At 37.0% G+C, this 27,587-nt stretch overlaps 1 protein-coding gene across 1 annotated transcript in view; it reads left to right on the forward strand.

The window, feature by feature from the left end:
• The first annotated feature begins 6,122 nt into the window (after positions 1-6,122).
• The window catches only part of DIP-lambda (Dpr-interacting protein lambda), a 379,081-nt gene continuing 357,616 nt past the window's right edge, over positions 6,123-27,587 (forward strand). Inside the window, exon 1 of the mRNA NM_001347775.1 lies at positions 6,123-6,294. The gene's annotated coding sequence lies outside the window, so the exon portion shown is untranslated. The remainder of the gene's footprint in view (positions 6,295-27,587) is intronic.

The raw sequence follows: 27,587 nt of genomic DNA on the forward strand, positions 1-27,587 counted from the left end.
GCAATCATCAAACCGAAACACAAACTTAACTATGTTTCCCCGGGAGCGCCTACATACTGGCCAGCAGATCCCATGAAGCTTCCAGATTTGATGGACTTTGCCATCACAAAAAGGATACCCCAATCAATGATTACAGCTGAGGCCCTTCCAGAACTCTCATCTGATCACTGTCCGGTGCTCTTTCATCTTTTGTACCAGCTACAACACATCGAGCGACCGTGTAGGCTTACAAGCAATAGGACCATCTGGGCGAGGTACAAAAAATATGTTTGTTCCCATACCGGCTTTTCTAGCCCCCTGAACACTGAGCAAGACATTGATCAGTTTGCTGGTGACATAAAATCAATACTTGTCGCAGCAGCAAAAGCGTCAACTCCATAAGACAACCATGTATGCAGCAAAAAGTTTAACAAGATATTAAACTGCTTGTTCTTGAAAAGCGACGACATCGTAGGGAGTGGCAGGAGCACAGATCACCTGCCGCAAAGAGTAAATTAAAAGTAGCTTCTTGCAGACTTACCAAAGCGCTTAAGAAAGAAGAAGAACGCACAACTAAGATACATCGAGAATCTCACGCCCACAGGCACAAAGAACTCGTTGCGGAAAGACCACAGGAACCTACAGGCACCAACAGAAACGGTTGTACCTCTCCGTAACTCTACCGGAAACTGTGACACGAACAGAGCAAGAGTCTTCGCTGATTATCTTAAAAATGTATTTCAACCAAATGCAGCCACTAACTCATTTACTCTCCCGCCTTTAACTGCATCTGACGTAGATCTGAGAAGATCCTGTAGAATTTCGACCAAGCGAGATAACGAAAGTCATTAAAGAGCAACTGAAAACTGGAAAATCGCCTGGCTACGACTTAATAACCCCGAAAATGATCATCGAGCTCCCAATGTGTGCAGTAATGCGAATCTGCTCTTCAATGCAATTACTATAATTGTATACTTCCCTCAAAAGTGGAAGAAATCAATTATAATTATAATCCCTAAGCCTGAGAATGACAAAACACAGCCATCATCATACAGCCCAATAAGCTTACTTGTCTATCCAAGTTATTTGAAAAAGTGTTGCTGCTACGCATCATCCCCCACCTCAAAACACACAACACACTCCCATCGCACCAATTTGGTTTTCCGGCAAAACATGGAGCCATTGAACAGGTTAACCGCATCACAACAGAAATTCGCACTGCCTTTGAACACCGTGAATACTGCACAGCTCTCTTCTTAGACGTTGCACAAGCATTCGATAGAGTATGGCTGGATGGACTTATGTTTAAAATAATCAAACTGCTGCCTCAAAACATACATAAGCATCAAAAGTCTTACCTATATAAAAGAGTGTTCGCGGTTAGATGCAGTTCAAGCACTTCAAACGATTGTACTATAGAAGCCGGAGGGCCTCAAGGAAGTGTTCTAGGCCCAATTCTATACAACCGGACATCCCAACAAACTACCAGCTAACGATATCCACATTCGCTGATGACACTGCAATACTAAGTCGATCCAGATGCTCAGTAAAAGCTACGATGCAGCTAGCACGCCATCTAACTTGTGTAGAACATTGGCTGGCAAATTGGCGCATACGAGTAAACGAAGGAAAGTGCAAACAGGAAACATGGCGGAAACACATAGAGGCCAAGACGACGCACCTCAGACTAAAAGCAAAGGATATACACTGGTTTATAAACGTTCGCTCTCACCTAAGACTGGAGTAAAAAGTCCTCTTATATAACTCCGTTTTGAAACCCATATGGACCTATGGCTGCGAGCTATTCAGAGAATAATTACTGGAGCTCCATGGTATCTTCGAAACGAGAATATACACAGAGATTTACAAATAAAACTTGTCATTGAGACAATAGTAGATAATAAAGTAAAATACAATGAAAAACTAGCCTCACATCCAAATCCTCTTGCAAGAAAACTTATTCGAGTATGCAGCCAAAGCCGCCTCCAACGGAATGACCAACCAGCCCAGCGTTAAATTTGTTAGGCCACACAAGCACGAAGCATTTCATAAAATGATATTTAGTTAGTTTAGAATAAGATTTGAAAACTTATTTTTAGTCTCTTAAGTAAAAAAAAAGAAGATTCAATACATATGCAAAACATGAAAAAACCTGGCTTCCCTTGACTCCTTTCGCATTCCGGCCTTCTTCACGGTTGCAATGCAGGCCTCCTGCTCTTGGATTTGTGGTGAGTTTTAAGACTCCTTACAGTAAAGTATTTACAGTTTGTCAAAAAAAAATGTTTACATACTTATAAATAAGTTGAACTTTTAACTTAAAAGGTAAAAATTAAGAGTTCTTTGCTTAATTAAACGAAATTTTTTTTATGAAAACATAATTAAACAATATTTATTTTACTTATAAATCAAAAAACAAATTAAAAATATTAAATATACAAGAAAATAAACAACAAATTCCAAATTTACACACTTTTGAGACTGTCAAGAAATTCTTTACACAAAACAGTAAGCCTATGTTTAATCCTAAATTCTTTAATTATTTTTTTTAAAAGTTTAAAAGATTTAGAATGTAGTTTGTCCCCCATTGGCTTTGGCTACAAGTTGAAGCCGTTTTTTCATGGAATGGATAAGTTTTTGTAGGTCATATTCAAGCGGGATCTTTTCCCACTCTTCGCATATTCCAGTCATAAGCTGTTGTCGTGTTTTAGGGCTCTTTTTTCCACCTTCTTCTTTAAGTAGACCCACAAATTTTTAATGGGGTTCAGATCACGACTCTGAGGAGGCGTATCGATCACTTACCACAGTTATAAAGGATCCAGGTGCGTACACAGAGTACAATGTTTCGGATCATTGTCCTGATAAAACCTAAAATTTGGCTTGTTGTTTCTAACTAGACCAAATTTTTCTGCACTGGGCTTCGAATTTGTTTTTAAAATTTCCAGATATTGCACGGCATTCATTATGCTTTCAAAAACTAGCCTTTTTCCCACTCCACGTCTGGAGATACAGCCCCAAACCATCACTGACATTTTTCCAATTTTTTTCGTTGGAATATTTTGTTTTTATTGAATTTAATATAATATAATACGTTTAAGTATGTATATTATAAGCCAGTCCATCAACCAAATAGTGAAACACTTTCATTGTTCTAACTATTCAATAATAATTTTATTTAAGCAACCGATAGAACTACACTCTCTCGTTGTCTGCAAGTCGATTACTCTCTAACATGCATGTAAGAGGCAACGATGACAGAGTACCAAGAGAACAATAATAGAGCACGTTCTCTCTTACATGATCCTCCCAATCTCAGCACTCTCCACATACACGCATCTCTGCATAAGTGTGACTTTTGTATTTTCAACAGTTTTTCTAGAACTCAACGGTTTGCGCCATACTCTGCTTGGCCCATCGTTATAATAGAGAATCCTTTTAGTTTCGTCACAAAATATGCCGTCATCCCAGTACTGTTCCGGATGATCCACCATGGATACAGCGAATGAATGACTCTTTTCAATATTGGCCTCTAATAGCAAAAGCTTTTTCCTTGCAACTCTTGCAGAGTACCTATGGCGTAGGATGACTTGGCGCCCAGTTTCGTGTGACACAATTAGGTCACATTCTTCCCTGACCTCCTAAGCATGTGCTCTGGCCGAGATTTTGGGGTTCGAAATCACTATTCGTACAATAAGGCGCTCTACACGCTTGTTAATTTTGGTTTTGCGCCCACCACCGCTGCCCTCTTTTTCCGGGCGATTTAAAACATTGTAGACGGTCTTACAGAAAACATTTCTACTAATTCTGGAACAGATTTTCTCAACTGGTGATTATAGTATATTAATTGGGTAACTTCAAAATGTATTCTCTTTCTCTTAAATTTAATAATTCGCTTTAAGCACATTCGATCGATAGCGTGAAGATAATTGAGGAGAACTTGTAAAGAAAAATAAATTCATAAATCCTATTTATGATATACTCGAAGCAATTATTGTAAATTAAAAATGTCACCTTGCTTGTATGGAATTAAACCGTATTTTAGTGTCATAAAAATCATGTAAATCCAGAGCTGCTGAGGCAAAATACAATACACTACATGTCGTCGAAAGCTTAAAAACCTCCAATTAAATAAATAAATGACCGTCGCTCTACTGGCCGTCGACAGCAAGAGGGCGAGCTGTTGTTCACCCACCAAACCCCACCACCGCCGACTTTGATTGGAGACGCTCCAACAAATAGCTATGCTCTGCTGTCGCAGCAAAATCACCACCAATATCTAAACTAACTACCAATATTGTGAATTCGGTGCCAACAGCAGTAGAGCAAAATGCAAAAAACCGTCAGCTTTGATTAGCGACAAACGATGCCGGCCATACAATCCTGTATGGATCGCATCATCCAGATTAATCGTAAGTTTGGCGAATGATCAACCGTACCAACAAAAACCAAAGAACAAGCTAGGAGCACCAATGACAACTAATTTATTATCTTTGCAGAGGCGTAGAACAACCAAGCAGAGCTGGGACAAGAGACCCAAAAGAAAACAAAGCCCCCACCTATTTATAGGGCAAAAAGCTAAAGCGGCTTGGTCGACAAAATTTTTGCGCTGGTCGGGTACAAAAATTTCCATGTTGTTCCGTTTAATAATAGAAACAACCACGAAACCAAAAGTTTAAACGAAACCCGAAGAACACTTTCAAACTGTGTCCATATACCTGGAGGAAACAAAAACGAATTTCTACAGCTATCAACTAAAAAGCAGCAACAGACTGCCAGTTGTAGTAAAAGGAACTGAACCTGACATCGCCCCCTCTGATGTTCTAAAAGCACTTTAAGACTTTTGAACATTTTTTTAAAATATTATTTCATATTTTTATAAGTCTTGTAAGTTTCTCTAACGCCCACACACCGACCCAGAAAAATCATACATTCTCCTTAGATTCGTTTCGACGCAAGAGCTCTGTATCTTTTTTGATTACCTTTATGTATACTACACCCAGAACTACGTGAAACTACACCATCATGTGCTTATTTTAAAGCCCATACTTTAAAACATATATGTTAAAATGTTGTTATTTTCAATTTTGTGTTGCCAATTTTTATCGGGATGCCAACATTTTTTTCGCGCTTCTCAATTGACTCCCAACCGTCCAAAACTCTCCCAACCACACTTTTGAATTAAAAAAAATTTTTCATTTTATTTTTTATTTTTGAATTTTTATCGATATGCCCAAAAATAATTGGATTAGGTTGACATGAATTTTATTTATCTGCACGTCCAATTAAATGGAGAGAAACACGACAAATTTTTATAGATGGTTAATAGAATCACTTACTCTAATGGACAATTTTGTCGACGACAAAATGGGACGTAGTAAGCGATTCGTATGTCGTTCTGAACCATTATTATCAGAAAAAAAATTGGACTATTTGAAAAAATAAGAAAAAATAAGCTGGCAGTGTTCAGGGAAAAATATAGTTGTGAACTTGCTTTTATTGATAACAGAAAATATGTTTTCACTCAGAAATTGGCCATGTTTTTATCTTCAGACTTTAAGACCTAGATTTATTCAAATTATGTACGAATCCTCAAAAATATATTTTATTTGGTTTGACAAATCTGTAAAATGATTCACAGAGGTACCATTGCAATCTGCACGTCTAATTATAATTTTTATTTATAATAATATTTATTAATCTTTGAGATCCTAACGTACATATAGGCACATTGGTATGCAATTTTTCAAAATAATAATTCATTTAAATCAATTCTAATAATTTGTTCAATTTTAAATGTATTGGAAAATCTTAATCTACCCAAAATCTTTACGACAAAAGCCGCATCTATTTTGAAATTAGTTTCTATCTACCTTACATGTCTAAAGTTACTAGTCCTATTCAGATTCCACAACCACGTGGTGGTAACTATTATTGCTCTTATGAACCAAAATCATCACTGTATACTTGCTCCAACCCCTATTAGTAAAATAAACCAATAGAAGATTTTCATACACTCTCCCAAGTCGAGGCGGCGCATCAGAGCATCGTGTTTACAAATTGCAGTGCACGAGGCCCACCCTTTTTTAAGGCTTTCAACGACGACTTACAGTATCTGTGTAACATCGTTTCAGTCCCAATCAAAGCTTTAAACGTGACGGTCGAATTAAACAAGGAAGACAAATAAGCGGAATCACATTCACCCCTGTAAAATTACCGCAAGTTGAATCGTAATAATAAGTTGTTTCGGATAAAACCATTATAACTAAACGCAAATGCATAAAGTCATTTTTTACGGTTAATAAAAACTATCTTACGACGGTTAGTTTTTTTAAATAAAATTAAATCAATAAAATATAATCGTATATTATTAAATAATCAATTTTTTTAAATTATATTTTTACCAATATTACGGAAAGCCGTATAAACATTATTTAAGTCAAGTTTTATTTTCGTTTTTAATTGTAATCAAACCTTTTACATTTTAATATTGCTTAAAAATGAATTCAATATCATTAGAGATATTATTCAAATAATACTAGTATTAAAACTAAAGATTTTTGTATAAGCACAATTATTGTTTATACGATTTTAAATACAACAAATTTTCGTATTTTAACAAAAATAGATAAATCGGTTTTTATGGTCAACCGATTTATATATTTTTTTGTTGGTGATTACATTTTTAAGCAATATTAAGAATAAAGAAAGGTTATTAATTATATTTCAACGGATGGCCACGGATTTGACATCAGCGAAAATTTAGTTTCTTGAGGATAGCGTGAAGATAATATAGGAGAACTTGTAGAGAAAAAGAAATGCATATATCCGATTTATAATATTTCGAGTATATTTGAAATTATTGTAAATTAAAAATGTCACCTTGTTTGTATGGATTTAAACGGTATTTTAGTGTCATAAAGATTCTAGATCATAAAGATCATGTAAGTCCAGAGCTGCTGAAGCAACATACAATATACTACATGTCGTCGAAAGCTTAAAATGCTCAATTTTTTGTATATAAACAAATAAATATAAAATGAATACAAAAATATAAAATATTTCAAAAGTTTTGGCGCCAGTGTTGGTCTTGTGGGAGATAAAATATACCTGGTATACCTTTAGAAATTGGTAAAAAAAATGAAAAGAAAAAGAAAACATTTTAAAAAAGTGGGGCGTCGCAGTTTCAGTCAGCTTGTGGGTATTTGGCATATGGATAAAACTTGGCAATACTAATAATAAATGTGAAAAAAAAGTAAAACAATTTTTAATAATTGGCGTTGGATCCACCATCGGCTTGGAATCGGCTTGCTTAATCTCATCTCTGTGTACTCTGTATACTTATAGTTCCCAAAATCACAGTGTGTGTACGGACGACATATAGACGGACGGCCATGGCCAGATCGACTTGTCCGGATAAACTGATTAAGAATATATTTATATATATATATGCTTAAACTTAAATTTAATGTTATAATCAGTTTTACAAACAATTTCGATATGGAAAAATAAATGAAAGCCATGCGGCATCATTTACATTTGGTTTAAAACTAATTCACTATTTGTGTTCTGCACGGTTTTGGCGCCACCCCTGATACACCGCTCAATGATAACTAGTGATGATCTGTGCTTCATCCAAAGTTCATTTATAATTAATTATTTGTAAAAAATTAATAGTATTTTTTTATGATATTTAAGCGAACGTTACCAGAATATGCTTGGGGTGTCAAGAGGTGTCATTCGTTCCGGAATTCTAACAAATATGTAGTTATACCCGTTACTCGTAGAGTAACCCGTTACTAGCAGATTTGGTGAAAAGTACGTAACAGGCAAAGGGAAGTGTTTCTGACCATATATTCTATATATATTTTTGATCAGAATCAATAACCGAGTTGATCTGGTCATATCCGTCTGTCTGTATGAACGTCGAGATCTCAGAAACTATAAAAGCTAGAAAGTTGAGATTCAGCATACAGATTCTAGAGTCAAAAACGCATCGCATACAAACAAACCGCACAAAACTGCAACGCCCATACTATTAAAAAATGTGTTGATTTTTTTCACATTGTTATTAGTCTTGTACATTTTTTCAAATTTTCAAACCACTTTTTGGCACGCCCACACTTTGGAACCTTTTTTAAATTTTTTATAATTATATTACATAATATCTATCACTATCCCAGAAAAATTATGAAATTTCGCGTTCGTATCTGTATCTGATAGTCGGGGAACTCGACTATAGCAATCTCTCTTGCTTTAATTGGCGATGTTACTGCCCATTTTTTGGGCAGCACTTTTTTTACACCACATTTTTTGGAAATTTTAAATTAAATTATAGAACGGGTTTTCGACAAATTATAATTATATCATAGATCTGGCATAGGAAAATTAATTGATAATTATATAATATATAGGAATCATCGGTTTTTGTATCAAAAATGTTATAACTTTGCATACCCAAGTTTTTTGCGCTGTTCGGCTTTAATCTGATCGAAGCCGGACGATTCATATTTTTTGTGTTGTGTTTCGTTTCCTTTCGTAGCACAATGCTTATAGCAAATATTGGCTACAAATTTGCTAAAAAGCGAAGTTTTTTATAAAATTGTCACAATAGATGACCACTCCTTTTATTGATGGTTTTTATAACTGTTATACTGATATAGATTAACTCCTAGGTGCAGAAGCAGTCGGTTTCGCTGATTTCGGTAGAGAATGGAATGTATGGCGAATGATTTCTCCGCCCTGTTTTCTCTTTGTTCACACTATAAACTTGTGCGTACACTTAATGAGTTCAATTCGGGTGTTTGAATCTAACTGACTCGCTGCTGCAAGGGCTTCGCCTTTTATTCATTCTTACATAGGTTCTTATCATCTAATTATATAATGCAGCGCTTGTAAGACGCCGCAGTCTGCGTTGATAAAAGCAGCTGAGTTTTATGTTTGAGGCCTATGACCGCGCTAATCACCTCCCGCGTGGTCATATCTCTTGACACTTCGGCAATAGGCCGCTGCAATCGTACTTATCTGTAGTTGCCGCTTATGCTGTCCAGTGACATGTTTATTGCAGCCCATAAATAGAACATATTTATAGTTTGCATACTTATCATGTCTAAACACATATTTAGACACTCTTCATTAGAGACATTCCCCCCCAACAATGCGTCTAGCCGCAATGCGGTTTTTGTCTACGTCTGCCTAACTAATGATCCTTTGGTACTTAGTTTAGAGGTTAACCAGATGGGTTTTGGTGTGTCCAAATTTACACAAGTTATATATTATTTTTTGTTTTTTTGTTTTTTAACTGTTGTAGTTACTTATTGAATTAAGGTTATTTAACTTGATCAAACTGAGATAAAAATTTAAGATCAGTTTTTGTCAAATTGTTGATTAACTTCTAAGCTATTCTATTGTTTCCAATTCTTCATATGCTTAAAATTTAAGTGTTGGACTATAAGAAAATTGAATTCGGTCTGCTTAAAAGTAAAAACTAAACCAACAGTGAAAGTGCAGCTACTTAGACAATAACGTTTACATAACGTTTTTAAATTTCCATTATATATATTCAATGATATCTACTTATAATATACAAATAGGGATGAATTTATAGCTTAATGTCGTTTATTGGAAATAAAAGCTTGCAACTAAATAATTTCCATGCAAGATATTTTAGATTGATTTGAAAGTTTTAATATTTCTTAAGGTCAGTATTAAAATAGTAGGTGTTTGCGGTAGCTAACAAAGTTAGTGATAATAATGACTTTTTATTGTGTGGAGTCCGACTTTTTGGAATGCTTCTTTATCAGATACCGGCCAAATCGATAAAAATATATAACTTATGCAAAAAAAAAATTAAAAAAATTTTCAGAAGTGTACAGACGGTAGTTCCACTCGGCTTGATCAATTGTTGATGGTTAATAGATTTTTTTAGTATTAACAATCGTATCGGTTTATACAGAGTTATTGTACATTCTCGCATAATAGCTTTACATTCTTTTATATTTTTTGAAGTTGTATATTTTATATTTCTTATTTTTAAAGTGCATTTGCCTAAGTTTTTAACTCTATATTATTTCGCAATATTATTTAAATGTTTTTTTTATACAAATTTCTGTTAGCATTTCCGTAGTTGATTAGTAAGGAATTATTGGTCACTTGTGTTTCCTAATGAATTTTGGCGAATTTTCCAAATAAAATACTTTACTTTATTTATAAAATATCCATGGTTATCATTTATATTAATTGGGCGACGTATACTATCTGGGTTTTTTTATAATTCAATATTTTTGTTTTTCTTTAAATTAGATGGGTATAGACGAGTAGCTGCTATTCTTCATTTCTTACAATCGATTTTCTATCGATCATCTACCGGCTCGAATCGATGAAGAACAAATCTCTAAGAATAATAAGCCGAGAGGAACGAATAGAGTGTTTTGAGGTCAGCTGGTTGCGCCCGTTTTTATACCAAGTTTTCGCGTTCGAATTGCATTCAAGAAATAACGTAGTCTACCTTTTTAAGTGTTTTTTTTTATCAACATCGCAGCAGTATGCCATCAGAGCAGAATTATTGCTCGTCTTTGACTATTGACCAATCCACAACATTTTGGTGGCCTAAGGACAACTCAAAATCCAAAAGAGAATGATTAACAAAGTAAAATGCTTACTAAAGTCAGTTTAGGTGACATCTGTCAGGTTGTATTAACATATGGCTTTTTTTATTAATTAATTTCCCACTTTCCCTACTGACCGTCTTTTTGACACATCTGTTTGAAAATTATTTTTGAAGCCATGCATTTCGAAGGAAGTTAGTTCTAGAAGGTTAGTGGTTGTTGATCTGCGTTTTAAAAAACCGTGCTGACATAGTTATATAATTGACCTACAAAGGTGCTGCAAATGAGGAGTGATAACATTTTCCACATTGACGGACAGCTGACAATTTAGAGATTCGTCTGTAATTGCTTGATTACAATTTGTTACCTTTTTTATGGACAGGAAAGGACTGCTTCTCTGTTAAAATTCCTGTGATAAGGTAAACAGCTTCAGTGGAGGTTTGCACAAGGCTTTTGCACAAAACCTGAGAATACAGTCAGGGGCACGCTGACAGGCTTAAATCGCTGAAGATCGTAAGGCTGTGTGCTTTCTTTTGGAGTGGGACAAAATATAAAATTCGACTTCGACGTAAAATTAACGCTGTTCGGAATGAGATAACAAAAATGTTGATCAAGGTTTTTACAATTCCTGTATGTCCTCCTTGTATATCGTGGATTCGTGTATGTCGCGGATTAGAAACAGTATCACTACTTGATCTGTATCATTTTCATGTTTTATTGCATCTGTAATTATAAAATTTCTTTGGTAAAATGAGAAGTTGTAATAATGTCAGTCAAATGTCCAATGTCCAAGAGTTTTGTTGTTATACCCGTTATTCGAAAAGAATAAGTAACAGGCAGAAGGAACCGTTTCCGACCATACAAAATTTATATATTCTCAATCAGGATCAATAGCCGAGCCGATCTGGCCATGTCCGTCTGCCCATCTGTCTGTGTGAACGTCGAGATCTCAAGAACTATAAAAGCTAGAAGGTAGCGATTCATCATACAGATTCTAGAGACAAAGACAAGTTTGTTGACCCATGTTGCCTCGCCCACAAACCGCACATTTTTGACAATTGTTGCATATTTTTTCATAATTTTGTAAATTTCTATCGATTTGCCAAAACACCTTAAGCCACGCCCTTCCTAACGCCCCAAAAGCCCCGAAAACTGCCACGCCCACATTTTTGAAAAATGGTTGAATATAAATGAAGAAATTTTCCGTTCGCATTCACACTAGATGAGTAACGGGAATATAGCATTATTTCTTGTTTTCTATTGGATTTCTGGCATGACCTTTCAGCTTAGTCGTTATTAGGATAACTGCTAAAGCTTCATGCGATTCCTTCAGCAAATCTACCAAAGTCAGCGAATATAATCTTCTTCGATTACAGACCCTAATTCACTATCACTATCAGATTCAATGTGAATTATAGGTTTTGAATTGTCTAGTTCTGCAAGCTGACTTTCTATTAATTCATCATGCAGTGGAAAAACATTGGAAATATTAATATCAATATTTACACTAATTCCAATGTTTCTTACTCTATTATTTCGAGAAAGCAACCACTTTGACGTTGTATTTTATGATCAAACGTAAGGCTATCATTTATTTATTGACAATGTCGTCTATTCGATTATACTGTGTTACTACCGTATTTATATGGTTTATTAACAGGTCGGTTTTTATTACAGTATCCTTATTCATGCATTTATATGCTCCATTTAATTAATCTTTAACTCAGCTAATTTCTCTTTCTAATTCTACCTTTCCATACTTTTTAGGCATTTTTACTGATTAAAAGTTGTGAAAGTTATGTAACAGGCAGAAGGAAAAGTTTCTGACCATATAAAATGCATACATTCTTGATCAGGATCAATAGCCAAGTCGATCTGACACTGTCGCACTATCCGTCCGTCTGTCTGTCCGTCCGCGCGAACTTCGAGATCGCAGGAACTATAAACGTTAGAAGGTTGACATTAGAGACACCCACTCTAACGCTAACAAACCGCCTAAAACCTACAAGCCCACACTTTTGTTTTGATATTTCTTCACATTTAATTAGCCCTTTAAATTTCTAACGCCCTAAAAGACAGTCTAAAACTGCCCACACCCCCATATGTGGAGCTCAGGGTCGTACGAAACGAGCAAAGTCCGAATTTCTCAGTTGTAAGATAGGAGACCGTTGTGACACACGCTCTCCCCGTGAATTTTTAATTTCGAAAGGGGCGGCATAATCCAAGGAGGCAGTGATGCAGCCGCATGCCATAAAAAGGCCGTGTTGGTCCATGACTGGAAACATATTCCGTAACGGACTAGACACTGGAAGGGGCCTTTTATCTCAGAGATGCTTCTGGTATTGGCCGTATGCTCGGTGTTGCGCAATGGAGACCAGAGTTCTTTCGGCCTCTCGGATTTCTTTACTAGTGGGCCGTGAATTGGACGAGTTCGGGACCTTGCGGCATCGCTTAAGTAAACGTCGAACATATGCGGGAATTCGAAGTGCCTTCAATGTCGATAGAATGTCGATAGACTGGGCCTTGACAAAATGCACTTTGACTGCGCGCTGATCTACAATAGCTCCGTCATTGGTAGAGTGTCGCTCTGTGCTGGCCATAACTCTCGTGGCCCTTGCAGCCACTCTGGTCCGTGCCACCAGAGAGGATTACCTGCCAATTAACGTTGGCAACTCTGTTGCCCACAAACCAATTTAAAGCAGCCTTTCGTAGCCAGGCTAAAACAATAGTATTATCTGTCCACTATTTCGGTTAACAGCACGGCACCACAGAGTTCTATACGGTTTTCACCGGAGCCACTAGTGTTTTGGCTGTGGGCAGACTTCTCAAGATCTTTTGCACCATCTCGACGCGGATGTAAATAGCCGCTCCATAGGTTTTCTGAGATGCGTCACAGAATCTGTAATGCTCTATGGTTACTTAAGGCTGATAGATCCAGATGGATCTGGATCTGGGAACGCGGATCTGTTTGAGGTCGGAATACTCATCTAAGAACGTTTGTCACCTCTGATTCATTTCGGCGGGAAGCTTATCGTCCCAGCCTAAGTCCTGCAACAAAATGTCCTGCATAAACATTTTGGAGCGGATGATGAACGGAGCAAACCACCTGGCAGTACCTAATAACCTAACGATTTGGGACAAAACCTCTCGCTTTTTATAGGAGGGTTCTAAAGCTATTTCAGGAGGGAATACCGAGCGTCTCGGCCGTGCTTTCGACATCGATGTCGAAGAACTCGCTATGAAGGAGGTGCTCGGCCGGGTCGTCTTTTAGTTCCCCTTTGTGGTTTGACGTCAACTTTTCAAACGGAAAGCCGGAGGAACTTAGGGCTGCTTGCAACTCTTGAATGGAACGATATTCACCCTTGCCAGAACGTCATCGGCATACATGTGCTGCTTAATGATACGGCTGTCTTTTGGAAATGGCACTTCGACGTCCTCTGCCAACTGTTGCAGAACTCGATGGCGAGGAACGGGGCGCAGGTTACTCAGAAGGTAACTGTTTGCAATTCGTAGTCTCGGATATCTCCTTCCTTATTTAGGAACAGAACTCTTTGAAAACGGCTATGCTTCGGGTCCACCCAGATTTGACGATACATTTTTGTAATTTTGTCCGCGCTGAAGACGCATTGAAAATACCGCCACTTCAGAATATGGATCGTCAGATCGGGCTTTAGGACTGGACCAGCATGAAGGACATCATTTAAGCTGGTTCCGTTTGCCGACGGAGTTGAAGCGTTAAATACAATGCGAAGCTTTGTAGTGGTGCTTTCGGGCTTAACTACCGCATGATGAGAAAGATGATAAGACGGAGAATTATGAGTCGAAGGATTTTTTTTTCATATGACCCAGATCCAGATACTCCTGGATTCATATTGCTTCTTTTGGGGAAGGTCTCGTTTTAAACGATTCTCGTTTCTAAAAAACGATGGACCTCGTCTTAGATCTTGCGATCTTGAAGCGCTTCCCACGCCGAAGGGAACCCCTCATTCGTAAGAGAATCCGATGGCTTTAGCCTCGCCACTTGTTTTCGCGAGGAGATAAAACAGCTTCTCGATTGATGTCAACCTGGGGTTATTTATATAAACTGCCGTGAATAGGTCTATCGCAGGTAGGAATTCAGCCCCAACTAACCCCAAGAAAGTGTTTATCGTCAATGGTCGGGAAATGGAAATTCTTGGAGTTGCCCTCGAACTACTTGATGGAAGGGAAGTGGAAATCGCGGTTCTGCCTTTTCGAATAGCGGACTTGGGTGCTAACTTATCGCGAGCGGGTAGCGAAGAGTGTGGGTTTAGTTTGGGTTCCTTTCCTAGAGCGGATTTCCTGCATGCCGCAAAAAAGTAGGAGAGAAAAAGAAAGACCAAACAACCTGGCTCTGGATAGAGCCCGTCGAAATTCGTATAAAATTGTAATTGGAAAATTAAAAAATCAAATCGCTTTTAAAAAATAGCATTAAGTAAATAGCTGAAAAATAGATATTCCTTTTATTAGAAACTATTAGCCAGTTAACTAAAGTTTAGTCAATCGCGAAATTGAAATCGGAATTAAAAAGTCGAGTTCCCCAACTACCAAAAACCTGTTACTACGCTAGTGTGAATGCGATGGCGAAATTTCATCATTTTTCTTGAATATCAATAAATAATAAGCAATAAAATGTGAAAAAAATTTTGAAATTGTTCAAAAGTGTGGGCGTAACTGGTTTGGCGCCTTTAGGTCGTTAGATTGGGCGTGGCAAAAAGTTTTTTTGCAAATCGATAAAAATTTACAAGACTGATACAATGCTTGGAATTCTAGCAAATGGACAAAAATTTAAGACTAAATAGGGGAAAAACCGATAAAATAGCCAGACAATATCCAAATACTTGATCGAAATTTTTGTTTACCAAGTGAAATTTATAATTAGTTTATTAAAAAAGAAAAACCGATAACTTTGGTGGAAAATATAACTAATTTTTCATCGGCGCTTGACTGTTTTATCACTTATAAAAGCCGTTTCTAATTGTTTCTGCTCAGAATGTCAGCTACCATTGTAATAAACCAATATATGCCACCAATTGAGAACACGTGTTTTCCTTGCAGTTGGGTGCAGCCGTCAGGCCACCTTTTTATTTCTTCTTATCTCTTCGAGTAGCAGAAACGGTTCTGCCCGCTTAACCTCTACAGAGTGTCTAATCTTACCTAAATACTGCGACTGCGCCGCCGTCGACAGCGGCAGAAGAGCAGCGTATATATATATGTATAAGAGAGAGAGAGAGAGAGCTTATGCGCATATATGGCCAGCGGCCAGCGTGGGGATGCTGACTTAGCTTAAAGCATAAATGGGTGATCTTATATCACGCTCACTTGAGACATTTATTTATGCAATGCAACTAAGTGTTGCTGTGTACTTATAGGTACAGTGTACCCTCGATATATGCACATACTACACCTCCCCTCTTTTTTAAAATAACGTAAAGAAATGAAGTTATTTTCTATCAACTATATTACCATTATAAAATAAAAATTACTTAAATATTATTTTTAATGAATTAACATTATTTATGATATAGAATTTTTAAATGAATAAAGAAAAAATATGTATGTATTTTGAATTAATAAAAATTCGATTATATCTATGTCTTTGTTATATTGTTTTGGCTGATCAGGCCGTTATTTAAGTTTTATTATGAAAGGTTTGGCATTGATTGCCCTTTTTTTTTTCATTCTATTTGTGCTTTTTTAGCCTATCTTTATGTACTATTTGTTGTTTCTTACTTCCTGTTTTAATGGTTATATTGTCATTTATTCCTATATCTACTACGTCATAAGGACCTTCATATCTTTTATCTAACTTATGACCTGTTTCTTTTCTAAGTAATACTTTATCTCCTATTTTTAATTCGAAATTATTTGTATTCCTATCATATCTTAATTTTCTATCCGCTTTTGCTTTTTCTAACATTCTTCTTGCTCTGTTGTACGACAATTCTAGTCTGCATTTAAGCTCTTTAGAGTAGTCGTCTAAGTTGTATATTGGGTCTATTTTGTTTATCTTACTGAAATCTTTGAATTGTCTGGGTAGTCTGCCAAATACTAGTTCGTATGGGCAATAGTCATGGACTATTGAGGGTGTTGTATTGAAGCAATAAGTGAAATATGGTAACCAAATGTCCCAATCACTTTTGTTAACCGATATGTATGAACGTATATATTCATTAAAAGTTCGGTGGCTTCTTTCTATTGTTCCTAAAGTTTGATGATGGTGAGCGCTAGATGTTAGATTTTCTATATGCATATATTTGCATAATTCATTCATAAGTGAATTTTTGTATTCCGTACCTTGATCTGTAATGAACGTCTTCATTGGACCGTACTTCAGTACAAATAATTCAAATATAGCCTTTGCAACTGTTTTAGCACTTTTATTTGGTGTTGGAATAGTTACTAAAAACTTGGTTAGATCGCATATGATTGTAACTGCATACTCATTTCCGTCTTCCGATTTCGGTAGTGGACCAATGGTATCAATTAAAACAGTATCAAATGCTGTTGCTGGCGTTGGCATCAATGTTAATGGAGTTTTCGTATGTGTTGTAATTTTGGCTTGTTGACATTTCAAACAAGTCTTTACATACTTTGAGATTGTCTTGGTCATCTGGGGCCAATAATAAAATCTTTTGATTTTTGACTGGGTTCGCGAAATACCAGTGTGGCCTCCTTCTATAGGATCATCATGGAATTTTGTCAAAATTTCTTTAATCTGAGCTTCGTCATTTTTGTCTATAATTATCACCTTTTGTAGAATAGCTAGTTCTACTTTTTCGAGTACTCGGTTGCCCTTTATTTTAAATTCATTTAGTGATACAAATTGGAACATCTGTTCGCTTGGTGATATTCGCATTTTTGTTATTTTATGCATTCCGGCTTTTGAAATAAGCCTTTGAAAGAATTGATTTAGATCAAATGTTTCATTAGAATACAAGTCATCAACATCAAAGCGTGAAACAATTGTTTTTCCTCGTTTTAATAAACACTTGTGTTTATCTATTTTGATTAAAACATATTTCTTTGTGTCATTATTATTGACAACTTCATAGACTTTGGGCTTTTCTATTGTTTGCTCTTTTTCCTCTTGTATTTTGACTATTGCTTCGTCCTTACAGGAATTTTCCTGTTTAGCTTTTGATCTGGTGGTAACTTTTAATATTTCTCTGTTGATTGTTTTCAGATCTTTTATTGTTATGCGAGACAAGGCGTCCGCAATATGGTTATCTTTCCCCTTAAGATATTCTACAGTAAAGTCATACTCTTCTAAATCCAGCCTCATACGAGTGAGTTTTGAACTTGGATTTTTCATAGAGAATAGGTATGACAATGGTCTATGATCGCTTTTTACCATGAAATGCTTGCCATATATGTATGGTCGAAAATGATTTATGGCCCAATGAATGGCCGTTAATTCTTGTTCTGTAGTGGACTTATTACTTTCACCTTGAGTGAACATTCTTGAAGCGTATGCCACTGGAAGTTGTTGACCATTGTGATCTTGTGTAAGTACCGCTCCGCATGCCTGTTTACTAGCATCGGTTGTTATGCAAAATTCTTTACCGAAATCTGGGTACTGTAGTAATGTTGGTTTCATTAATTCTGTTTTAAGGTATTCGAATGCATCATTGCATTCTGCTGTCCATTCGAATTGAACATTCTTTTTACAAAGCCTCGTTAAGTGGCGTGAATGATCAGAAAAATTTTTAATGAAACGTCTGTAATAATTACAGAAGGCTACGAAACGCCTAGCACTGTCGGCATCTGTTGGTATAGGATATTTTTCTATAACTTCATATTTGGTGTCATCTGGGAGTATACCTTTATCGGTACATTTGTGACCCAAATATGTTACTTCTTTCATAAAGAAAGAACATTTCCCTGGATGTAGTTTCAAATTATGTCGTCTACATAGCTCGAATACGTTAGTCAAATTTTTGAGCATATGTTTTTCTGAACAACCTATTACTACTAAGTCATCCATATATAGAAATGCTTGCGATGGTTCAAGACCAGAAAATGCAAGTGTCATCATACGTTGGAAGGAGTTTGGTGCTACTTTCAGTCCGTATGGTAATCGCGTGAAGCGATATGAGCCATTGGCTGTTGAAAATGACGTTATATCTCTATACCTTTTTTCTAGTTCTATCTGGTGGAATCCAGACATTAGGTCGAGACATGAAAAATACTTTGCTCTTCCTAATTGATCAAGAATATCTTCTATTCTTGGAAGTGGAAATTTGTCTGATAATAGTTTCTTATTTATTTGACGATAGTCAACTGCTAATCGCCATCTTTTTTCCGTGGAATTCGGAAGTGGTTTCTTTGGAACCAAAAGTAATGGACTATTATATTCAGACATTGATGGTTCAACTATTCCATCATCTATTAATTTTTTTACCTGTCTGGCGATTTCTGGTTTTTGGCTATCTGCCATGCGATAGTTTTTTATATAGACCGGTGTTTTTTCCCCTAATCTGAGTTTTTGTTTGTAGAAATTGTTAGCCGATATTGGTTCTGTTTCTAGACCAAAAATATCGCTAAACTCGGTGCATAACTTAGTTAGTTCATTATTGAATTGTTTAGGGAATCTTAATTGTTTTAAAATTTCTTCAGTTCTATTTTCCTTTTCTACTGGTGTTGTAAAAATGTCATAGTCTTTCATTGATTCGCATTTGATCTTCGCGCTATCTATTATGGCGTCTTTATTATTTGTATTTATAATGCGAATCAATGCGTTTTTGCTATCGGCAATGGTGCTTGCTACTATTATACCTGGTTGCAGCTCCTGATTTGGTACTACCACCGTTTTTTCGTTAGTGAGTAATTTGACTTGTCTGATTACTTCGCATCTAGCTGGCAATAAGAGTGTGTTGGAGTCTAAGTTATGTGTAATTGGTACACTAATCTGTCTACTGAAGTTATTGGGTCTTATTGTGAACCAGTCTTTGTTATTTTGAAACTCTAATACGCAATTGTATTTCTTGATAAAATCTATTCCGATTATGCCATCGCATGGTATCGGAAAATTCTCAGGTACTACATGAAATTCATGTGGCACTAGAACATCCTGAATGCGTATGTCAAGATCTACTGTACCTATAGACTGTATGGTTCCTTGCCCAATACCTGTAATATTTGATATATTACTGAAATTTATATTATTATATTCCTTTGCTTTGGCTTTTAGCAATGAAATTTCTGCACCTGTGTCTATTAGTAATGTAAGAACTGTGTTTGTTTCATGGTTTTTTGTCTTAATGAAAATACTCAGATTTAGGTTTACTTTAAACACTTTTACTGTTGATCGCTTAAGGGGGTCTGGCTGTTTTCCGATTGTACGTTACGCACATTTCGGTTGTTATTATTATTCTGACTTTGGTTACCCCTTCGGTTACCTCCGTCTCTGTTATTACCGTGGCCGCGGTAGCCTCCGCGACCTCTGTTGTTATTATTATAACCTTGGTTATAATTCTGGTTATAATTATGGTTATAATTATTTCTGCCTCTACCACGATAGTAGGCATTATAATTACCACGTCTATTATTCCCATTATAGAATAAGACTGTATTTGAATTGCCGGTTATTTCTGTACTGCAATGTAGGTATTTTTCCATTGCGTCGTTGAATGTACTAAATGTACCTGCAGTTAAGATCATTTTAAGTGCCTCGTTGGCACAGTTTTTGGTCATTGCTGATATCGACTCTTTAGTCGCGAATTTGTCAGCATTATCGGCGTCTAATCCGCCGTCTATGTAAGCTGCCTCGAGCTGCTTACGCATACTGTCTATTTCTGTAACATACTGAGACGCGGTCTTGCCTCTTTGTTGGGCATTTATTAATTTGGCCTTTATAACGTCAGGCGATTCGCCTTTTACGTTTGCCTGCAATATGGTAATTATTGCCTGTATCGTTGTCGCATGTTCTACTTTATAGTTTAATGGGCCAATAATTTTGGTCTTTATGACCTCTACTGCTAAAGTTTCTTGATCTCCTTTAGTTAGATCCGTCAACTTAAGTGCTGTCACAAACCTGTTTAAATGGAGTTTCTTACCATCGAATTCAGGTACTGTGGCAGATACCTGTTTAACGTATGCTCTCTGAGCTTCTAATGCGTTGGCCATGTTTCTTGTATTTGGTTGTACGGTATTAAATTTTAATTCTTCTATTGATTCGATATCGCTTTCGATATCTAAATCTTCTAACGGCTGCGACTCGTCCAAGTCTCTTAACTGGCTTTCGTCGAATTCTGCTATTTTGGTTAGTTCTGTTGGGACTTCTATTATAATACTGTGTCTAACGCTGGTATTATGTAGTCTTTTACCAAATGAACTGAGAACTTTGAAGCATTGGACTTTATGTTCTTCAGTGAGTTTGCTTTTGTTTGTTACTATTAGGTTTTGTAATGTGTTGTATTGTGTTATCAATACCTTTATGTGAAAAATAAGCGTCTGAGTTTTGATCAGCGCGGTTTTATTAATACATTTATAGGATTTATCAAAAGCATCTCTAATATTGTTTATGGATATGGTTAAGTTTAGCCATTCCATGTATGTACCTTTTAGCGATGTAATCGCACTTGTACCTTTTTGGTGTAGTTTCTATTAGATTTTGTCTAAATCATTGGCTCGACTCATGTAAGTCTTTTCAACGATCTTTTGTGAAACTGATAAAGTTTTAAGGCCAGGTTAAAAGGCTGATAGGATAACTAAAATCAAAAATAGTAAGTACATTGAATTTAACTGTGGGGTTGTATCCACGACTTATGTCCCATTTTGATATGGGGAAAATTAGTCTTTATTTGTATATCAAAAGTACAAATAGAATTTTAACTTTGAGAATTGGTCAATTATTGTTATCTCGATCAGATATAAATATAGCTCGAAATTTTAATAGGTCTAAACTGTTGTTAAACATATTTTTACTTGATAGATGAATTCATTATACTCAGTTTACATCGGTTGCAATTTGCAATTTTACAATATTATTACTTATTTTAAGTTTAGGACTGAGTATAATGTGTTAGTTATGAAATGGGTCCCTGATAAGTTAGTAATTTTGTTGCAGCGGAAACCGCATCGACAACATTAATATAATATTTGGGCGGTTGAGGCTATGGCGTATAACGCAGCCCGCCGCTTTACTTCGCACCACGAAGTTGTTGATTGATGGCTGCAAGGCGCTCTTTGTAGCGCTGCCGGTCTTCCTCATTAGTTGCCGTCTTCAGTAGTTCGATGTTGAGCCTCCGGGCGCTGAGCAACTTAATCCGGCGGCCACCCCTCTTCTTTTTAGGTGGCTGCTCCCTCGCTGCAGTCCGTGCCTTGTACTCTTGTATGGTCAAGGGCTTTGGTCCCGCGGACGGATCTACCTCTATTACCTCTTTGATACTTGGCAGATCCCTTTGCTCGACAGGAGCAGGGTGTTCGAACGTCTGCTTGGTAGACATTCGCTGTTGTCATGTGCGGCGCGCCGGTGGAATCCTTTATCCTTTATCCTAATCCTACCCTCGCAGGATGCCGTGCTAATTGCTGTTGCGGCTTACAATGGTCGAGGGCAGTCTTTCATGCAGACGTCGGGTCTTTTCGGCTTGGGTGATGTTGAATTTTCAGTTATTTCTTCATTGATTATTTCTATTTTTGCTGAGTGAGTTGTGGTATTCGGCTTTCTTTGCTGGAGGTTTTCTTTCAGAAAGTCTAATTCGGCAGTTAATTTCTGTGCCGTTGCCCATGGGGGCGGTGTTTTATTTGTATATCATAGCCACTTAATATGTGCTATACCTTTATTTTTGATTTCCTGACATCCGCGTTTGCCCATTACCACACTCTACTCACTCAGTATTTTTGTTTCTTTTTTTTTCATCAGTGTCCCGTCTCTAGGTCTCCCGCACTGGTGTAAGGGGCGGCCTGCCTCTCACACCTGTTGTCGCTGTTTAGAATTCCCAAATCAAATCGGCAATATTAGCAGCATTTCCTCAGTAGTCCTCAGATCGCAGGCTCCTGCCTCACGGTCGCCATGTAATAAACCAATATATGCCACCAATTGAGAACACGTGTTTTCCTTGCAGTTGGGTGCAGCCGTCAGGCCACCTTTTTATTTCTTCTTATCTCTTCGAGTAGCAGAAACGGTTCTGCCCGCTTAACCTCTACAGAGTGTCTAATCTTACCTAAATACTGCGACTGCGCCGCCGTCGACAGCGGCAGAAGAGCAGCGTATATATATATGTATAAGAGAGAGAGAGAGAGAGCTTATGCGCATATATGGCCAGCGGCCAGCGTGGGGATGCTGACTTAGCTTAAAGCATAAATGGGTGATCTTATATCACGCTCACTTGAGACATTTATTTATGCAATGCAACTAAGTGTTGCTGTGTACTTATAGGTACAGTGTACCCTCGATATATGCACATACTACACCATAACATATTGCCACTTGCGCCATTTACATCGAATATATCCTTTTGAATCTTAGGACCAGCTATAATATTGTCATTTGGGCTTAGTCCATTTGTCGTCTTTGCGGATGCGTCAAAAACTACTCGTAGCTTCGTAGGTAAGCTTCCAGGCCTGATGATTGCTTGATGAGGTAAATAGTATTTACCTTGACCCGTTATCTTTACAGATACCATATGTCACATCTTAAGGTATTCTTTCATGAATTCGTTGTATGCAGCCCAGTTCTTTGGGTTTCTTTGAAACTTCTACTCCATTTGCATAAGCCTTTCCATTGCCTGTTTGCGAGAGTCTCCCAGCTTTGCCTCTTTGTGGAATGGAATTGAAACCACAAATCTGCCTTCCTCGTTGGTGACAGTTGTTTCTTGGAATTTTCTTTCGCATTCTGCATTGTCTGTAATCGTCTCATCGGCTTCATCTTCCAATTCCCAAAAGCGTTCCAGGTCCTTTAGATTTATTGTTGTAGTGACACTTATAATTTTTTGCTTTGCCATCAAAATCTGGTTTTTTGTCCCAAGACTCCATTTACGGTTTTTATTTTCTCCATCATAATCAGGGGAAATAGATCCCCTGATGCTAGCTTGTAGCCCTTCCACGCTTTGTTGATATCAATATCAAACTTTTTGCTGGGAAGGGCTCTATGGAGTGGTTGGTAAAACCAATTTTTCGTTGTCCCCTCCAGTTTTGTTTTCCTTAAAACAACAGCTTTAGCCATTAGGGTTTTTAGCATTCCTGGAAGCTATTGGTGTTGATATGGGTTTTACGTTTTCAGAAGAAAGGTGTTGTTTCTTTTGAGCATCGATTGCATGTAATTTCCTTTCTGCAGTCGATAGCATTATGCTTTCCAAAGCATCTAAAGCACATGCTGTTCTTTTAAACGAATTCTTTTCTTTTTCGATTGATTGTGCCTACTTAGCAAAAGGCACACGATCTAATTTGCACTTTTCTTGTAGCAAGCTGAGCGGTATGCTTGGTAATGGCATTTACTGAGTCATATTGTTGCTCAATAAACTCCAGTACGTCTTGCAAGGACGGTATAGCTCTTGCCTTGTTTACATGCTGTTCATACAGCTGTAAGGCTTCTGGCGAAAATTTCCGCAGTAGAATTTCTACTAAAATGACGTCAGCAGAGCTTTCTATTTTTCCTTTTTCCTTTATGATGAATATGCTCTCAGTCGCCGTATCCAAAAACTTCCTTAAATTTTTCTCATCATGGGGCAGCAAGCACTCCAGTTCCATTAATTTGTTGAAGTGTTGGTAGAATATTTTTCTGCTATTCTCATAGAGTTTGCAGATAAGCTCCCACGCTGCTGTATAGCTACCCGCTGATCCCGTTATCAAATGGCTAACCACCATTTGAGCTTTTCCTTTTAAGCAGGCTCTTAAATATCACAGCTTCCTTGTGTTGCTGAGATCCTTCCTGTTGTCTATTAGCTCAGAGAACAGCTCGTTAAATGTTGGCCATTTCCTCGCATTTCCATTGAACGTTGGAAGGTCCACTTTTGGAAGTTCTGGCACATCGTCAGTTCAGTCAAAGTCAGTTCTGTCATACTTGTTTTCAAGCAGTTTCAGTGTGTCCGTCACGTTGGATCAATGACTTTTCATCATTGCCAGCTGCTTGACTAGTTCAATCTCACTTTTACTATCTAGGGTTTCGTAGATAAGGCTCATCCCTGCCTCACCCTGTCCGCTCTTCTATCCACCAGTTGAACCAGATTATCAACTGGACTGGAGTTCCGAGCTGATGCGGTATCAGATAATTTTGATCCGCTTGGTATATTTATCTCTTCAAGTATTTCTACCTTTAATAGTGACTCCTTGTAGGCCTTGATAGCATCCAAAGTTTTAATAAATATTTTATCATTAAAATATTGATGATCGCCAACTACCAATTTTACCAGCGCATTGTTGTTTGTAGTAAATCGGACTACCAATACTTCTATTGCTGGTATAGATGCCTTTTTCTTGATGGCGTGCAGTATTTTTTTCTGCAGCTCTCCTTGTTCTTGCATCAATTTCACATATCTTTCAGACAACATCTTGGGAAAATAATCACTGTGACTTTTTTGTGCTTTCTGTTTGTATTCTATGGCGTGATCCGTTGGAGGATTTTTTGATTGGTCGCCCAGTTGACCTAGCTGTGCCTCGACTCACAGCTGATTGATCAGCCAAGGAAAAGCACGAACACAATGTTTCACCTTATAGTCCTAGTACTTTAAGGCGTGGTCTTTTAATCTGTGTTTCTTACCACTGGTGGGGGAAACAACAGAATAACTCGAATACCCTTGCTCTTTTTACTTTGAAGCGCTGGTTTTTTCTTCTGTGTTTCTTACCACTGTGCGTATACTTAATGAGTTCAATTCGGGTGTTTGAATCTAACTCACTCGCTACTGTGAGGGCTTCGCCTTTTATTCATTCTTACATAGGTTCTCATCATCTAATTATATAATGCAGCAATTGTAAAACGCCGCAGTCTGCGTTGGCAGCTAAGTTTTATTCTTAAATCTATGTTTGAGGCCTATGACCGCGCTAATCACCTCCCGCGTGGTCATATCTCTTGACACTTCGGCAATAGGCCGCTGCAATCGTACTTATATGTAGTTGCCACTTATGCTGTCTAGTGACATGTTTATTGCAGCCCATAAATAGAACTTATTTATAGTTTACCTACTTATCATGTCTAAACACGTATTTAGACACTTGTCGATCCCGTAAAGTTCAATTCGGGCTTGACTCGCATTTTTGCCTAGCCATCCAAGTGGAACTAACGCCGAATTATTAATTTGAAATCCGTGGATCAGTACTTTTTGGATCGTTGCACTGTGGTCCAGAATTAGATTTTTTTGGCATAAACTTTGAAACTTTGTACATTTTGTTGTTAAATTACAAATAGTTTGCACACAAATTTGGTCTGTGCGACCACGCCCCCTCTTGCCTCCCATATTAACTACTGGTATGACTCAGGAGTCCACAAAATTTGATTTTTTTTTTTTTTTAATAAAAGTGTGTATACTGTCGTTTTAAAAAAAATCGCCCTCTTCTAGTTCTACATTATTATAAGTATGACAGAAGTTACAAATATAGATTGTTCAGAAATTGGTGTTCCAAGTGCTTCAGTTTCAAATTTCTGCTTGTAAGCACTATGACCAGTTGTCCCATGAAATCCGTAGCTGCAAATTAATTTGATTTTAAAATATCTGGAAATTGCTTGAAAACATCAGATTGCAACTTAATTAATCCTTGCGATGCATGATCCAAGAGATTTTGTTATAGCACTTGAGCAGTGTTTTTCATTACTTCTATACCCTTTGGTCGGCACTGCAATTTTGCTTCGATCAGATTTTTATAGTATAGTATATATGTCGCTGTTATGACTTTTATTTAAAATCATGGTGCTTATATATTGCTGTTTCCAGGAGATAAGCTAGAGCTTCATCTGGTAAAAGATGAGTTGGTTTTTGCCATTGAATTTGCATCCTCGATTCGCTTGGAAATTCTGGTGTTTTTAAAGTTTCTTTAAGAACAAAAGCAACGTCCCTCTTGCATTCTTTTCTAGCAGAAACAGTTGCTGCACGAATCAAAAGACTTTTGTCGTGATCACTTTGACTTGACATATTGGATGCCAGTTTCCTTTTTAATCTTTCTCCTGCATTTTGGTAAGATATGTTTCGGCGTCCCATTTGCTTTGGTGTCTTGGAGTTTTCAAAATCACTAACAAGAATTGCTATCTTAGACGCCATCCACTTGGTATGTTTGGAAATAAATCGGTCTAGTTGTCTGATACACTCAACTAACTATTTTTTTCTCAACCTCATCTGTCTTTTTCGATTCCAGATTATTGTTGTTGATTGCGGAATAAACGTCATCTGAAACATAACTTATTTGCCTATTGGCTATTATTACGCCTCCAAATGTCCAGGAGGTCGCTATGTCTGAACTCGAACTTGCCTATATAAAATCAATTTTAAGAAAACGAGCAAAAATGGGCAAATGATATTACTTTACCGTCAAAGACAATAGTTAAAGGTACAAGCTGACGTTTTTAACTTTTGTCAGAAATTTTCAGAAAATTAGTTATACTCCACGAAACACAGGGGACACTTTAGAATTTTCTGTTAAAATACACATAAATTGGATCTTACACAACACAAAAACAGTAAAACTATACATATATTAAGTACATACATTAAAAACAACAACCCTTGGAGTTTATTTTTCATATTTTACTATAATTTATGGATGCGATCAATTTTCTTTTAGAAAAAATTGACTTTATGAAAATAAAAATTTAGACTTTATGCCAAAAAGACGATTTCTGGACCATAGTGCAGCGGTGCATTATAATATTTCAGCATGGCCTTGGGCGGCGCCTACGTATAGCGATAGAATAATGAATGTAAGAGAAGCCAAGTGCACGTTGGCGATAAACCTTTGAAACTATTTGAGTTGGGGCAATTGTTTATGACATTAGTCTGTTGTGACTTTTCTTCATATTCTTCGATCTTCATACAGTCAAATACACCGATAATATATCGT

The sequence above is a fragment of the Drosophila melanogaster genome, chromosome 2R (genome assembly GCF_000001215.4).
Source record: "Drosophila melanogaster chromosome 2R".
Taxonomy (NCBI): Eukaryota; Metazoa; Arthropoda; class Insecta; order Diptera; family Drosophilidae; genus Drosophila; species Drosophila melanogaster.